We start from the raw sequence: 17357 nt of genomic DNA on the forward strand, positions 1-17357 counted from the left end.
ATCGAAGATTCGAAATCGGTTTTACTCGAGTCGTCAAACTGTACACAGTTTGTTTTCCATTTCGAAAGAAAACCGAGCAACAGACGCATCCTCCTCTTGCAACGTTGGTGTGACCGGCTTGACGATCGTTGCTTTCAACTAACAACAATTTTATAGCTTTCTGAACATGTTGGACTTGTTTTCCGAGTTCTTGAATGATTATTTTGCTAATGAACCGTTATCCAAAAAAGTCAACAACGAAATACGTTAATCAGATTAATTCTATCGAGATATTTCGAGGTTTATACATAGTTTTTATAATTTTCCTATCGCTTCGTACATCAAACGTATATCTGTACGTGGCACGGAAACTGTTGAAAATGACAATGCGAGTTCGTGCTAGCCGTCCATATGCAGATGCGTTAGTTATAAGAAATAGTAACTAGAAGATAATCCTAGTTACAATTAGACGTTTAGACTAGTTACAACTAGACAATTAGACCCTAGTTACGATAGACTTAATCGATAGGCTTAAGATGTCTTTTTGTTTTTATCCCTAGTTCTTGTAAGCGCGTGCAATAAAGGTTTTTTTGGCTCAGAACGGTGTAATAGATTTATCCATTCGATAAAATAATAACTATTCTGATCTTACCTCTAAATATAGAAATAACAACAGAAACAATATCATCGGTTTGCTAGGAGAATGATACATCTTAAAAGTCGTCGATTCTGACATATCCGTAAAAATTGACTTCACGCGCAAATTATTTACCAGATGTGTGTCACAATTATTCAAAGGATTATATCGCTTAACTGAAGTCATAAAAATTGTTTTACCTTTCTTTTTACAGAAGGAAATGCACGTAAATACTTTTTTAAAAATACTCGAAACTCGGTGGATATCAGCTAAATTATTAAAGAAACAAATTGTTTCATCGATGCGTAATAGAATGATTGACAATTTTCTGTTTGAACCTTTCAAATCGATTTTCCAGATTTACTTTACTTAGATGTGTCTCCCGTCTAATAAACTGTCGATATTTTGTAAAAATGATTCGTTTAATGATGCTATAAGATAAATCAATTTTTCATAACGCCATTATTCTTCTCCATAAATGCATAAAGATTCGTAATCTACCTATACATCTATCATTTCACCCTTTCTCCTAGCGATACCGTTAGACCTTGAATATTAAATTGCCGTGAAAGCAACCACACGTCATGATAAAGATACATACAGCCTTACTAAGCTACGCTTAAATGTCGCAACCACCGATCGAAAAAAGACCAACGCCAGTACTGTGCATTATAACGTCGTCGTTGGTGCCGATGCGTATCTTTTGTGGACCTGGTGGCATGTGCTTTGACATAATCGTGTTATCTTGCTAGGTGCACGCACGCGCCATGTACACGTATAATTTATTTCGCGACCACGCAGAATGTCGTTATTCCAGCGCCGGTGTTTTCACTGTGATACCGTGCCAGTCAAGTGATAACCAGAGATACGCATTTTAATAAAAGCTGCTAAAGTTTATGGGATTTCATAAAACGGACCGCGCAGTTTCAGTATCAGCATGAAAGATATTTGATTCGTAATATAAATATTGAAACAATTCGCGAGGAGTACATTTTTACGAAATCACAAACGTTTGAAAGAAAAATTTAGATATTTAATGGTTTTTTTATAAACTGCGAATATGTCATTTTATGGCAAAGATATCGTTTCATTAATAAAGTACGATAAAATTTCTTAAAAATCGATCAGAAAATTAAAAATCGTCAGAAAACTCGTCAAGTTCGTGTAAACAAGTTACACGACCACCAAAAGCAATTTACATCGAACGATTGAAGTAGTTGGGAAGTTTCGTCGAGTGACTTTTTCTCTCTGAACATCATCTTCTTAGAGGCCGCTCAGAGGCGGCCGACAATACGATGAGTTTCCAAGTATAACAGCGCATAATCCCGGGCGCTGCATCAGCATTAAAAATAACAATGCAACTATTCTTAAAAGAAAGAGAAGTCATTACAGGTAGATTGAAAAATATCGCGTCTCATTATGAATCTCTATAAAGCCGCGATTGTCTTTTTGATGCCGAGCAGAGAAGCTAATATTCTCGAACAGGTACGAACGCGTGATTCGATGAATTGCAACGCAGAAAATTCACGAACGACGATTATTGAATCACAATAAAGCGAACTACGTTCATATTCTCGAGTTCCCGAAAATCCCATTTTCCGTCGAATCGATGGGGCTGTCGATTTTGAGAAACGAGGACACACGAACCAGCCGAGATTGAAATATTTCGCGACACAGTCGCGTGATTTCGTATAGGATAGAGCGTATGAGTCGCATGATCTCGCAGAATCTAGTAGCTGCGTCAAAATTAAATGCGTTGCTATACGAGAAATTAGTTTATCAGTTGTTATTTATATCCTACTATAACATTTATCAAACGAGGCTTTAGTAAAAATTAATATCGATATAAAAGTTTGCCGCATCAAATAAAGATTCTATCAAATTTTATAGTAGAATTCTATTTTGTCGCGAAGATAAATATTAATTTCGATATCTTACTGTAAAGTTTGTCGTATAATGCAAATGTAATAATATTCAGTACCCGTATGAAATTTTACTGTATTACGTATAGTACGTGTTCACAATCGCTTAAAAATTTATAATAATATTCGTCTCACGAAATATAATTTAGTCTTCGGATAACATGAAATTCGAAATCTGAGATGCGCATCGCGTATAGAATATCGCGTGAAAATTGAACGCACGCACAAAACCTGCAATTCTTATTTATTTAAACAAATTTCTACATAGAATAAGTTCAGTCTTTTAAACTATCTTCGGAAAAATACGAATTTATAGAAACATCCGCAATCCGATATTCGATCGATTCGGTAATCTGGAAAGAAAATTTAATTTCGTTTCTAACTTTAACTATTAATAACGACCTATTAATACAATTTCGACTCTAACCTTCCCATTGGTCTCTTTTTTCGTACTATTTGATTGTAGTGAATGACTGACGTAGATACTGCGGAACTCCATTCGTGTAATGGAAATAATTGGACTCCATTAATGAAGAAAAACCTATATAAGCCACGATCGAACGTATCTCGAATACCAGTATAATTAGCGAGATGTGGAGCGTGTGATTAGTGATCAAGATTAAGAGCATCATTAACCAGCACACGTGTATTCAAAGTACGTGAATCGATAATGACGTCAATGATGTAAATATTGTCGTTTCGGATTCACAGAACCAAAGTCCTTTCGTGTCGTGTGCAAACCTTTCAATTCGCCCGCTTCGTTTCATTTTAGTTCGCTTTTCTTCAAAATGTATAACACGTATAAAGCGGATTTTACTTTTTAATGTAATAATTTCAAAACTGTCGTCAGCTTTGCGTGGTGTGCAGCACTAATGAATACAAGATCGTATCTACGCAAGTGATTAATCATCCAGGTGTCACGGTAAACTGTGCAAAAAAACCAAGTATACTTGTAAAGTTATGAAACACATAATACGTTTAGGAGAAATTTCCAAAGAAGTTTAAGCTACTTTCGGTAATCTTATCCGATATGTATGAACGTGAAACTTGTACATGAGATTCTACGAGGCGTTATCGACATTGGCATTAATTCCGGTAATGAAATAACGCCAAACAACTTGTCAAAGCATCGATGGACAAGTTGTCAACAAGACAGACAAGCGATTGTTACAAAATTCTTACAAAATTCCATTTCCATCGACAAAGAAGAAAAAATAAAGATAGTCTATACTCGATAGCCTGGTCAAAACTTTAGCAAAACTTAAACAAAATTCTCGAACCTGTTCGTTCAATCGCCTATCTGTTTCGTACGAAATTATATTTTTGGAACATCGTTCGCACGATGTGCGAGGGTGGGTTTGTCAACATCTTCCTTTTTTACACTTATTGGATAATTACAGCATCTTGTATATAGCAGTTTCTCCATTTTTCTATATTATATTTGAAATCCCCCATGTGTTTCTTAACTACCAAATACAATTAGATTATACCGGCTGTTAATAATTATCATAGATTTCGATTGATCGAAGAAAGACAAAGAAGCCTTGAAATGATAGATACGACGTTTTAACTAGATAAGAATTAGACAAGAATCGCACGTATGTGAATGTACCTGAAAAGTTTCGTCTCAACTTCGCATCGGTATTTTTATTGAAATTTTCATAAGATCGGTCGGTGGTACGCGACAGATTCAATCAAAGCTCGCGTTTCAGCAATCTCGTCGAATGGATCGACGGGAAGAGAAGCCGTATAAGCCGTTTCAGGAAGCAGACGGCAATGTAGCGCGACACGCGTTATTACTCCTTAATCGGCAGCTTGATCGCGAGAACATCGCGAACGCGTACTAAAAAGGTGTAGCGTGTAGAAACGGTAATCGGTCCTCGCCTCTTACGACCTCTTCGCCGACCCATCGAAATCGACTATCGAGAACGAAACGGTGTTTCTCGTGTCTTTCGTTCGTGTAAGCATGCAGGAAGTTCCACTTCCTTTCCCGGGTTCACCCTCCTCTTCCCTTCGAACGAGAGCGAAAAGAAGAAATCACGCGACGTAACGCGACTTGACCAACGGTCACACCGATTTCGTTGGACTCGTAGCTAGTTGCAGGCGATAAAAATGAACGTGGAAGCATAGAAAATTACGACCGCCAGTTCGTGGAACTATGGTGCTGCTTCCTTTATGTCGGTAGTTCCATTTTACTCTTTTTTCCCGAATGCTTTTTTCGTGAATGTACGACACGCTCGTTAAAGATGCGCATATTCTGTGCGAGTTACTTGAAGCGTTGCGGCGGATTTACATGACCGTTGATATAGTAATTATTCATTGGTTCCAGACTGACTGATCGATTCTTGAGATCGCTCGCGTGACAGGGACGGCCTGTGTACATACATTTTAGTTTCTGTACAGGGTTGCAGGAGCTAGACACGATAAAAGACAACTTCGTGTAGCATCGAGTTACCGTACAGGCAAGTACATAGACATTGTTTGGAATGGTCCGTAGAACGAGGGATAATGGGAAAGTTTATCGTCTGTAAATTAAAAGAAAAAAAGAATCTTTTTCTAGTGTATAGAAGAGATAAAGCCGAGGACTATTACGGAAGATTGAACTGTTATTTTATTGCTAATCCTTTTAGTTAGTTTTAGTTGAATTGTTATTTTATTATTAAAACTAGGGCCTAAGCCTACGTATCTCACAAGGACTACGCGTGGCCACCAGTCCGTCATCGTCTGCTGACCATAAATTAAACAGAAAACTATCGGCGGCCAGTTCTCGTCACCGATAGCTCTGTTCCCTTAAACTACCTACAACGTAACGCTTATCCTAACTCCTACAACACTCAGGGCCGGCGTAAGGCAGGTTCAGCGCGTTCGCCGGAACCCAGCCTCGCGTTTTGAGAGGCCCCGCGGTCTACGAAAATTATCTGCGTTCATCGATAAGCCAAGAGAGATTTTCATCTCTGGCTGTTCCATCTATAGGAAGTGAGGTAGCAAATTCAATCGATTTTGATGATGTTATCAAAGATTTGGCGTCGAAAAAAGGGAGAAAAATTATTTAATATTATTATTGGATTGTATTATTGTTTAATATTCATCGTATAAAAATATATTATATGTAATAGAATTTGTAAATAGATAATTCCTCGTTGTAAAATCTTAGTATAGGATTTGAATGTGTATTCAGGCCCCGCAAAATTTTTAAACCCGGCCCCACAAAAGGTCACGCCGGCCCTGACAACACTACACTAGTTACGTACAGAAAATCGAGGGTAACGCGCAGAAGCTTTCCTTTGTGATTTTTATTCATAGCTACATCGATTATTTTTCGTGTATCGTATTCGCTTGCGATATAGAAGAGTAGAAGATAACGGAGCAATCTACTTTTAAAATTCATAAACTTATCACGAATAGATCGTTATGCAGAGATATGTTAAATATTATCGGAAAAATTGGCGTGTTACGAGAGTTTCATAAAGGTTTACTGGTATATCGACTTTATACTTGTTAGTTATTAAGTTGTTAAAAATTAAGACACTTTTACTTAAATAAGCTGTTTGAGCAAAAAAGAGCTGCGAAGTTTCAGGGTGTGCACCGTTTGTTCAAATAAGCAAAAAAGTTTTAACGATCGCATGTCGTAAAATCAGTGCTTGCTAAAGAGAAGGGTTCTTTATATATTCCTCAATTTTTAAAGCAGAAAATTCTACCATTGCACGTTGAAATTCCAGCAATCTACGTTTTCGTTTCTCGGCTACCCTTTTCTTAAATGCAATTACATTAACGTTATAAATTCTACAATTAATTAGTCCACGATGAATAAGTCACGTTTCGCACAATTTGTTAACTAGATTTGTCCGCGTCGACTGAAGGAGTATACGACGATAATTAGACTGCAGATATTTATTCAGATTCGTGTTTATTGGCAACAGAGATTAAATATAGAGTAACGAGCACTACCATTTTCCATACGACGTATATTCTGGAAATTGTCGTATTCATTTTCAAACTTCCCATAAATATATAAACTGATATCCGCGGTCTAACAATAACGAACATTTCGAAAGTATTTTTTTTTTTTTTTTTTCGCAATTAAAGTCATCTTGAGTTTCACGAAATCTATAACTTTTTCCGTTACATCACAAAGAACACATTTCGATCGCACGATACCAAGTTTGCACTAGTAGAGACGAGTGGAAATATTTGACAAATAAGTTAAACAACTTGACAAAGTAATACGTATAGGAATACTTACTTATTTATTCTAATTTCTAACACGTACGAACAAAATAAACGACAAGACACAACTTGTCGTTTCACCGAGTTTATCACCGTCGCTAAACGCGAAACAAAATTCGAACATTTACCGCGTGTAACTTAAGCAGCAACATTGATAGGCTTGGAAGCCTGGAATACGAGTCCATCGCGCCGAGTTACTAATTAATTATGTAAATAGCCGAGCAACATAATTAGCTGCTGAAACTCCTCTAATTATATTATCTATGTTGGCTGGTGTGCTCGATAATATCGTGCACTGGCTTCCGTACGCTATCAACGCCATAATGAATTGCGCCGTCTTATCGAGCACACACAAACGCGCATAGACACATTATGCTATATCGTTAATCATTTATTATATCGCCGCCCCTCCCCTGGCTGTGTGAATATTTTAGATTTGCCACCTCTTTGCGCAAAGCGATTCGTCGATGCGAGAGAACATCGCGGCCAATTAAAAAAGCGTTCTTTCCGTCGACGCTAGAGCATCTCCTTTGTGCGGACAATTTCCGATCGATGTTTTACACAATTTCACCGAAACGTTCTAAACGAACACATTTGCAACGTATAAAGGCATCGCCGTCGGCTATTATTATATCGTCACGTGTTTCGAATGTTCCGTTGCCGCTCTTTTCATCGCCGATTGTACGTGGACACACAGAAAAGCGAATGGAACATGGACGAATGTGCACGCGACTAAAGCGTATTTACGCGTAACGCGGGTCGCGATTATCGCGACTACGTAATGCCATGCTCGGCCAGATTAAATCGCCAACCATGGTAACGCTTAATGCTTTCTAATTCTTCTATTTATATCGCCTGACACGGCAGAAAATCTAAATCATGGGACTACTTATCGGCTTGTACATCTCACCCTACGAGTATGAGTAATAGTTTCGTCCTTAGATCGAGTAATTTATTGTTACAGCGGTGTATTATGTGACGGGAAAAGGAATAACGAAGTCTCGAAGGAAAGGAAAAGTTCCACGAATGGAAGTTCTTACGGGGTTTATGCTCTATAAGAGTCTAGATCCTGTACCTTTCTGGAGCTTATCCTTTGTATATTACGATCATCGATCTAGAACGACACCACGTTTTTTGAGTTCTCGCTCTTTAAGTTTGTACAGATGCAATCAGATTGGTCACTGGGAAACTGTTATCAACAATTTCGTAAACCTGTCTCGATGTCGCGTATATGCAACATTATACTTTGACAAGTTACCGATTATGTAATTAAACGACGGGATTATTTCTTTCGCTTTCGGCAAAATTAATCTGGAACGTTGATGCGTCGTTTTCTCGCATCTCTATAAAACTAGAAATGTGTTTTTATTGGCAATAATTAATAAAAAGACAATCTTCGTCGTCGGTTGAAAAATATCTCTCCCTGGAATATTCTCGCGTGATCAATTCATGAAAACGTTATTGACATTACCGGTGGCTATCTTGATTTTTTTAATAAAAAGTTCCTAAAACAATTGGCTCGAACGAGCCAACTCTTTAATTAGAATCTACGATGAGATTCGAAAAGGATGAATTTCCATCTGTGATTACTCTTTCGAGCAATCGTTCCAACAATTTGTCGTTATAGAATATAAATCAATAAATGTAACGATGCGCTACATCATACAAGAACTTGACCAATAACAAACATAAATAAAGCAATTTTTCCTCACCAAGTCGCTTTCTAATTACGATTTAATCGATGGAGAGAGATGCTAAAAAGCTGCCCAAATGCAAAGAGTTAACACGATGAAATTTGCCGAGGATGCGCTTAGATCCTTAATTTTTGGAAGGAAATCGCTCGAGGGATCGGATAATAATTGCGAATCGCGAGGAGACGATAAGGTCCGGAAGTTTTTAATTTGTTCTAAAATCGCGCATACATGCATTACAAGTTTATTCGAAACATTCTTTGAAATATTTACCGATCCCTCGAGGCCACGAAATCTCATTTACTTTATCCGTTTCGTTTATTTGCGCGAACGAAGAGGAATCGCGAATAAAGACACTACTCCGGTACAAAGTAGCGAAGATTATACGACCACTGAAAAATTAGGTATCTTCGGGTTAAGCGACACGACTGTTGGAATATAGAATGGAGGGGGAAAAATTGGAAATTTCAACTGCAACTTCTGTGAATGCGATTTCATCCAACACGGGAAACCTGGCCGATCTATCGGGGATTAAATTCGCTGGCGAGCGTGTTTACCCGACGAGTATCGAAAATGGAATTGACGAACATTAATACAACTCTGTCTCGTCAGTGGCGATTCCATGAGAAAAGAAACACTGAAATTAAACGTTTGTCAATACGTATCCAATCCATCGATTGAAACACGCAGACGCAAAAAGGATTGGTACATCGACGTTTCACTCGTACGATCGGTCCGTTTATGGCTCAATTGTCTATCTGGTGTTTGAGTGTGATTCTAGAAATGTTTTGTTATTTCTTCGGAGGGGAATAAATGTTCTATATACTTTTCTACGAAGATGCGGAATGTAGAATTTTGTAATAAATTATCGGGCACGTTTGAAATTTTTGGAAACATTCGAGTATAAATTTCGCGAATAGATAAAAGATCGAAGAACACTTTACCATCTAAAGGTTTCGTTGCTTTCATGAATTATTCTTTTAAATTTTTTGTTACCTCGACTCTATTATTATAGTCTCTGGTCTCATCCTGGTCTCGTCAAATTTCATACGTTTGTCGAAATTACGCTTTTGTGCAGAAAAATGGTTAAAATTAAGTTTAAAGTGAAAATTAAAATTAATTAGGAATATTTTTAAAATATTTCGAGAAATTACCCGGGGATTGGATATTCGCGTTTATTTGCCTCGTAATCATAAGTTATTGATTATTAGCGCTTCCTATTACCAGTTATGGTGTATCTGAAACCTAACCCGAGACTGTTCTAATTTGATTGTTTACCGATCTCGTTACTACTTCGACTCAACGTCTATACGAGCTCCATTATACTCCATTCGCATTGGCAACTAATGCTACCAAATTTGAGTTTGCAAATACGATAGCTATCTTCCGAATAAGTCATTGATTATGAGGTAGTTTGCTTTGTTCGATATGCCACTAGACGAATCTTTTCGTCATTTATTATAATCTATATTTCTGAAAGGTACTATACTTTCAGAAATTCCCAATTAGAGCTGACTTGTACTAAATAAAAATTAAAAATGACGTAGAATAACGTTTAGTCGAAGTATTGTTTTCTCTTCCGTTGATTTAAGTAACTTCTATATTTTAATAATAAAAATTCTTGCCGATACTTGTTACAATCAATTTTTTAAATTTATAATTTCCCAATTATTTTAAGAGGAATGTGTCTCACATACTATCGTTACTGAAATGGTAATTATAATTCTGTTATCTTTATCTTTATGAATACATAAAAAGATGAAACTTACATAAAGATTTCTTTCATCGACCAGATATTATAACGAGCACCACACTTTTGGTAGGTTATGCACTTTAAATTGCACTCAGTCTGATTAATTTATTATGAAAGGCGTGTACACAATACGACAAATAATACAAAAGACAGTGAAAGAAAAAAAGAAAATAAGACTATAGACAGTTGCCGATCATCCTAAAGTAAAACACAAAACGAACTATCCCAAGTCCGTTGCTCAGGCTTATGACTTCGTAACCTCGCACAAGACGTAAGGTCGTCCCTTGGACAAAATCGAAATCCTCGAACTCTATAACCTCGTAGTTGCAGAATTCGTCTCAAACCTTTTCTGGCCAATGAGTCTTCGTATTTCGTGATCTTGGAATTGTAAAAGCCAGCTTGGACCATCGTGAGATCGTGAAAGACCAAAATCCGTGGTACTGGTCTCGGAGGAATCATATCGCATGATCTCGACGTCGCGGCGCAGCGTCGCGTCGCGTCGTAAGATCTATGTCAGACATCCTTAGTAGATTTTGCTATTTTTTTCTTTTTTACAAGTACCGTATATACAATTGTGATACTATATGTTGTATGTTATATATTTTACACTATGTTGCCGATTTTAGGAATATTTAGAACCGACAGATACATGTAAAAATTTCTACGTGACTTTAGCAGTGCAGTTAAAAACTGAACATTTCCTGCTATTCGTCTCTCAGTAAATGCAGATATACTTCGAATATACTATCCGGATGTGAATATTACGGGAGAAATATGGGTAAATCTCACGAGTGAGGAAATATGTAACACGTATGAGATATAGAATATAAAAGCACCGCCAATGTAAAATATATGACACGTGACTTCTGCGTTATACAGTCGGCTATAATACTGAAACGATAACTATAAATACTAATATAAAAGACAAATGGCTTCAACGATAACAAAAGGCGTCACTTAAACGTAATACGTATAACTATAGCTCCTATGAATATTTTAAACAATGCGTCTTTCTAATAAAAGATGGTCCCCGTTTATTTGCTCTTATTTTTGATCCAGTTTTGATCCAATATAATAAGATAATTATTAAATTTAACATACTCTCTTCTCCAAAATTTTAACCGTGACGATATCTCACGAACGCATAAAGTAAACGTTCCCGTTCGAGAAGTTAAACTGTCTGTTGCCAACGTAAACGCTTCATGATGAAACCCCAAAATATTCATTAAAAATGCAAGTCTCGTTAAGGCGGCCGTAGGTAGGCATCCTTTATTCTCCTTGATGCGACGTACGCGATGTCTGAACGAGCAAAATGGAATAGACGTACGCAACGAACATGCGCGATAGCTAAACGATTTGAGCCATGCAAACAATCTAATAGCCTCATTAACCTGTCGTGACTTGTCGGGTAGTTTACTCGGTAAAAATGGTAGTAAAAAGAATAGAGCAATGTGCACACTCAGAAACTCACAAATAGGTCGTTTAAACTTTCTTTTTGAAAACTGGACGTACGTATTTGAACCGTTTCCACGAAAGGAGGGTAGCAAACAAATTAGTCATTCCGTTCGTGGAACTTTTGGAAAGCTGGAAGATCCACCGATCGTCCCCTGTCCGCTGATCTTTGTGTCTTCCGTCGATCTTCCTTCTTAACGATTCAAGGAATTCAGAGTAGTATATATTTTTAATCGACTGCAAGATACGGTTTAATGTCACTTTCTCTCGATTTTTTAGCCTCCAAGCTCCGAGGATATTTGTGATTACTATAAGATTTTTGCTAAATTTGCTTATTGTACGAGACAATTTTCGGTTAATAGGATTTCGTATATTAGAGATTTCTCGTACTGTAGAAACACGGTGTTCACGAGGGAAATTGCATAAAAATTTGGATCAAGTTTTACTTTTCCCAAAATATTTATGTCAAAGGCTAAAGGATTTTAAATTTTCTACTTTGAAATTCCAAAATGAACTAGCTTCTGTTAGTTAAGTACAACGTAATTAATATCTAACAAAGAGAAACGAAACGTATAACTCTATCGGAATAAAGAACTAGTTTCAATTTTAATGGACGATATTAAAACCACAAATGAAATCGAGATAGTTGTACAGGTGTTCCAGATTTACCGAACAATCATTCTAATGATGTACATTCAAACGTTTCAATCTCATCATTTCAGTACCGTTATCTTCATCTCGCTGTAAATGGTTGTTGCACAAACTGCACGCTATGGAAACCAACACCTGGATATTTGTTTTATAATGCAAGATTCGCGATAAACCGAGTTACGTCGCATGAAACGATTTTATTTGTAGACAGCTGTAAAATTCTTCATCATGGTACTAACAAAACTCGACTAGCTATTCGAGTTCATGAAATGAAGTATGTACGTATAACATTAGTCATTCTTGGAATATCTGATCGTTTTCCTGTAATTTTTCGTCATTAAATATATGATAGCAAGAAGAATTTCGCGGCAAATCAAATAACGTAATTGAGTAAGAAAATTAGATTTCGCGATGTTTGCGCGTTTAGTAGAAAATATATCAGAATGCTCAGATTTGGAACTTTCAACAATTAAAACACGTACCTATGTTAAACTGAAATGTTTCCCTTAGACTGCTAAGGCGTGTAATTAAGCTTGAACTTTCGTGTCGACCCGCGTTAATTTATTTAAAACACCAGTTTTGTACAACCTGTTTTTAGACATTTTTTGATCAAATTTTTCAGTAATTTTATCATTGTAAACTGCTTTCTGGAAATTATATGTCGATCATCAGCGAAAGATTATCAGTAACTTAATTAGCTTCTCTTTCGCATGAAATTGTAGAAGAAAATTCGTGTCAAGTCGAATTCAAATTAAATCAAAATTCAAGTTATTTTTATTCCGTCGATTTGAAACACAGATAATTGACTGTTTCGATACGAAGGTTTGTTCGTCACAGCTTCTCATTTTATAAATATATTTGTTTAGAATTTACACTTGAGAATTACACTAAATTTACACTTGGAATTAATATTAGAATAGTTGTATATTTATTTTATGGACGATTTCTTATACAGGATGGTTGGTAACTGGTGGTACAAGCGGAAAGGGGGTGATTCTACGCGAAAAAAGAAGTCGAAAATATAGAATATAAATTTAAACATTTAAAAATTTAAAAATTTAAACATTTAAACATTTAAAAATTTAAAAATTTAAAAAATTTAGAAATTTTAAAAATTAAAAAAATAACGTCAATTGAAACAACGATCTACAGTGAGATCCGTTATAACGAGACGTGATAAAGTGCACGCGTACCGAGCGAAAATTCAAAGTCGATTTTCTCGAAAACAAAGCCTCGAACAAAAAATTTTTATTCTATATTTTCGACTTCTTTTTTCACGTAGAATCACCCCCTTTCCGCTTGTACCACCAGTTACCAACCACCTTGTATATTCATCGATACACACTTGCACGCGTCTCAGCACTTTCTTCTGTACCGAACTGTTAACCGACTGAATAGTTTACATTCATCTGGTTTTGAGACGCCGCACATACACATACCTGCACACACTGATACCCACATACAAGTATCTCTACTACGCATTAAACCCAGTCCAGCATAGAAAATTATACATATTTCAACAATAATTCTTCCGTTATATCATGGTTCGATTTTAGTGTAATTTCTACTTAATATCATTTTATTCCTTCGTTTTCGACTTCTAATAAGAAACAATCACGATACCATAGAAGATCGAATTGCACCCATTAATTGATTTTTCAGAATTTTTTCAGACCAATGTTTTGCTTAACGCAGGGACAGCGATCAACCGTGCCTGCGAATTTTCAGTAGAACAAAATTATCTTTGAACATTGGCAAATTATTTTCAACGTACAGAGTTACGAATAAACGTAGACTAATCGAAAATTGAAACGAGAATTACGGAATAAATCCAACACAACCCTTCATTGTTAGAATACAATTTCTCTTTGTAACTTCACACTTCTGTTATCTCGAAATGTTTTAATTAACTTGCAGTCGTAAGTTAAATGAATTTCTCGTGCAACATGAATACTGCAGAAACAGCTTGTAACTTCATACGTCTAATTGAATTTCGACGAAATCAGAGATATATCTTTTATCCTACATCAACTAATTCGAAATATTCGTAATTTTCTTGATTTTTATATTTCAACGTAACGTTTCATAAAAATGACGACAAAAGTGTCTTCAAATTAGTTCAGATACCAGAAAACATTTTTCACGGAACATCATCCGTGTCTAAATGTTACCTAATCGTCGCAGCTACCCGTCAACTTACATTGCCATCGGTCTGAATCGAGGTGAGAGGCATCCTAGCAACCAAAGAGCATATTAAATTTCGAGAAATTCGTTTGTAACGACAAAAATTCCGTGGTACGCGGCAGGGAGGCGAGAGTAAAACGACGCTACAGTTGCTGAAGGAGAAATTCGTGATAAATCTTGCAGAGTGCAGCGACAGGTCCGTAGGTACACGAGATCTGGTTTCATTTTCCATTGTACGTGAAAGGCGCGCGAAAACGGCTTGCCTGGGACCAAACAGAGGCGGAGAGTAACGATTTGTATTCGTCAGAGAATACGGAGGGCACCGCGTGCTCCATGGAATATTACTGTGCAAGGGACGACATCGCCTCCTGCAAACTTTGCCCTCGTTATCATTCATCATATTAATAAACCAAATTCTACTCTACGCGAGTGCTCTTCTTCGTCGGAATTCGCTAGGCAATTACTTGTGTCGCAAGAAATAATCACCGTACGCTATCTCTTTACGTGGAGTAACTGAAGTTGCCATTAGAATTACCGACCGCAATAGGAGATCCGTATGAAGGAAATCAAATCGAAACACGATACAAGGGAAAAAATAAAATGCCTAGTCTCTGCGAAACTCTGCTATGAGAAATATTCCAAGTCTCCTAATTTTATTTTCGTTCGAATGAAATGCTCGCTAATCAACTATTTAATACACGTACGTGAATTCCTGTCTGTTTCGCGCCGAGTTTGCGAGGTTGAAATATTTCCCAGCCTGTTATAAAATTTGTACACACTGTGCTCTCATTATAACGAACGTGTAAGCGCTTCCCGTACGATGATTTTCAAAGTTACTTTCCAGCTATATGTATACACACTTTTCGTACTCCCGTTGTTAAGCTCGAAATAAATTCAATTTTTTCACTTGACACGCCAACTAAGCTGGTTACGCGAATAGTCTAAATTTGAACAAAGGAAGTCTCTTTTCGTTTTTGTATAAAATTAATTTATAGTACCTCGAACTTTGCTGTAGTATCGAGTTAGAGAAAAAAGTCCGCACATAAGTATCAGACGTCTGGCGAATATTTATCGTGAAGGCACCGTAGCCGACAATGTCTCTCTGCTCTTTTTTTTTCAACCCCACAACTTATGGGACAACCTGTAGATCGACGTATTTTCTGGTAAACTGGATCTCCGACTGTTGCCTGATCGCAACTCTCTCGCGGGGTGAGTGGGAGAAAGATGCGAAAGTGGATGAATAAGATCGAAAGCCCTCGGGGTGGCAGCGAGGGTAACTTATCGCTGACTGGAATAAAGGTGGGTGTAAAAGTGCCTTTCGATCAATTCCACCCAACATCAAAGAAATGAAGACACCTCTTCTCTCGAGGGGGAGACACGCTATAGCGAGAGAGTAACGTCAATTTCAGCAAACGTAACCGAGATGAAACTGCGATAAATAAAATCGGAGGTAAACGTTTTCCGAGGGAATGAAGGGGGAAAAAAAAAAAGAAAAGAAAAGAAAAATAATGGTAGAAAGAAAAAACGTTAGATCGTAACGTTGTTGCGAACTGGAAGAAAAATTAATAATCGATCGAGGATGTTCTTTATTATTCGACAAAGTTCTTTTATTAGTTAATTAGGGGATACTTTATAAATTTCGAAAGTAGCCTCGCAGGAAGTTTAAACGCAACGAATTCTCGATAACTCGCGGCGGAGGAGCTATTCATTTGCCCCGGAAACTATCGTAAACTTATTAAAAGTTCTCGAACCGCTGTATAATCGTTTACATATTAATTCTACGTTAATCTACTTACATAAATTGTACCAGATGTTCCGCACGCTTGTAAAACGACACACTTTTTGAGCCTGTTTGCCGCGTCCTGTGTCGTTCTCCAGCTTATAATTTTCAAGCAAGTAGCTCGTACATACGTGGAAACAGCTTTTGTCGTGCTATACGCTGCTATATCGTGTAACGTTCTTCCGGTAAGAAGGAAAGTCTCGGTAAATTTTTACGCAACCATTTCGCTTTGTAGGTTTTATATAAATTTTGCAATTTCTACTTTAAAGATAGAAATATATGTGTATTCCTAAAAAAACTTGTTGTTGTTGTTGTTGCTGTTGCTGTTGTTGTTGTTGTTATATTTTTATTATATAGGCACTAATGATATTGTTATTATTCGTTTAATAAGTTTGTATGATAACGTTAGTTGTATAAATTGTTATATAAGTGTAATTTGTAATAAAAATCGTTGTTATTATGTTTTACTAGATATTGGAAATTATTTGTATTATTCTACTACTTCTACTACTATTACTATACTATACTACTATAATGAATTGGCAAAGATATACTAAAAACAGTAATACTTATTTTATATAAAAATATCGTATCTCAGTCAATTATGTTCGTTGAAAATGAATTGCTCGATCTTGCAGGTAATTTCAGGATAACCCAATAATTTACTGCATTTCTTGCATTGAAAAAGAAGCTTTGTGCTTTTTACCGCCATTATAAAGTCGTTATAAAATCATTATAAACTCATCATAACAATACAAGTTTCGAAAACTTAATCTTTTTTTATTCGAAACATGCCATCTTATGCCATCAAAATTAACAATATATTCAGGTTAGTTCGCCCCATTTGTTGCTTTTATGCTGCTCTAATAATATTAATCTTTCACAATTAAATCTGATCAAAGATCAAAGTAGTTTAGAATTTCGCTTTACGTACAATAACGTTGAACTGCATATTTCGTTTCAGACAACAGCATAGAGTCGTCAGAACATCATCGTCGACAGTCTGTCGGTAGAAAAATGAATAGGGGCGATAATAAACGAACATTTACTCTTTCAATATGAAAGTATTCAAATGCCGATA

General features: G+C 36.5%; 2 protein-coding genes across 2 annotated transcripts in view; one reads left to right on the top strand and one right to left on the bottom strand.

The window, feature by feature from the left end:
- LOC126875119 (protein O-mannosyl-transferase TMTC4-like) overlaps nucleotides 1-17357 on the bottom strand; it is a 167767-nt gene that overhangs the window by 79287 nt on the left and 71123 nt on the right. The gene's annotated exons all lie outside the window — the stretch shown is intronic.
- LOC126875195 (uncharacterized) overlaps nucleotides 1-17357 on the top strand; it is a 126150-nt gene that overhangs the window by 13708 nt on the left and 95085 nt on the right. The window lies entirely within an intron of this gene.

Source organism: Bombus huntii, chromosome 2, assembly GCF_024542735.1.
Source record: "Bombus huntii isolate Logan2020A chromosome 2, iyBomHunt1.1, whole genome shotgun sequence".
Classification (NCBI taxonomy): domain Eukaryota; kingdom Metazoa; phylum Arthropoda; class Insecta; order Hymenoptera; family Apidae; genus Bombus; species Bombus huntii.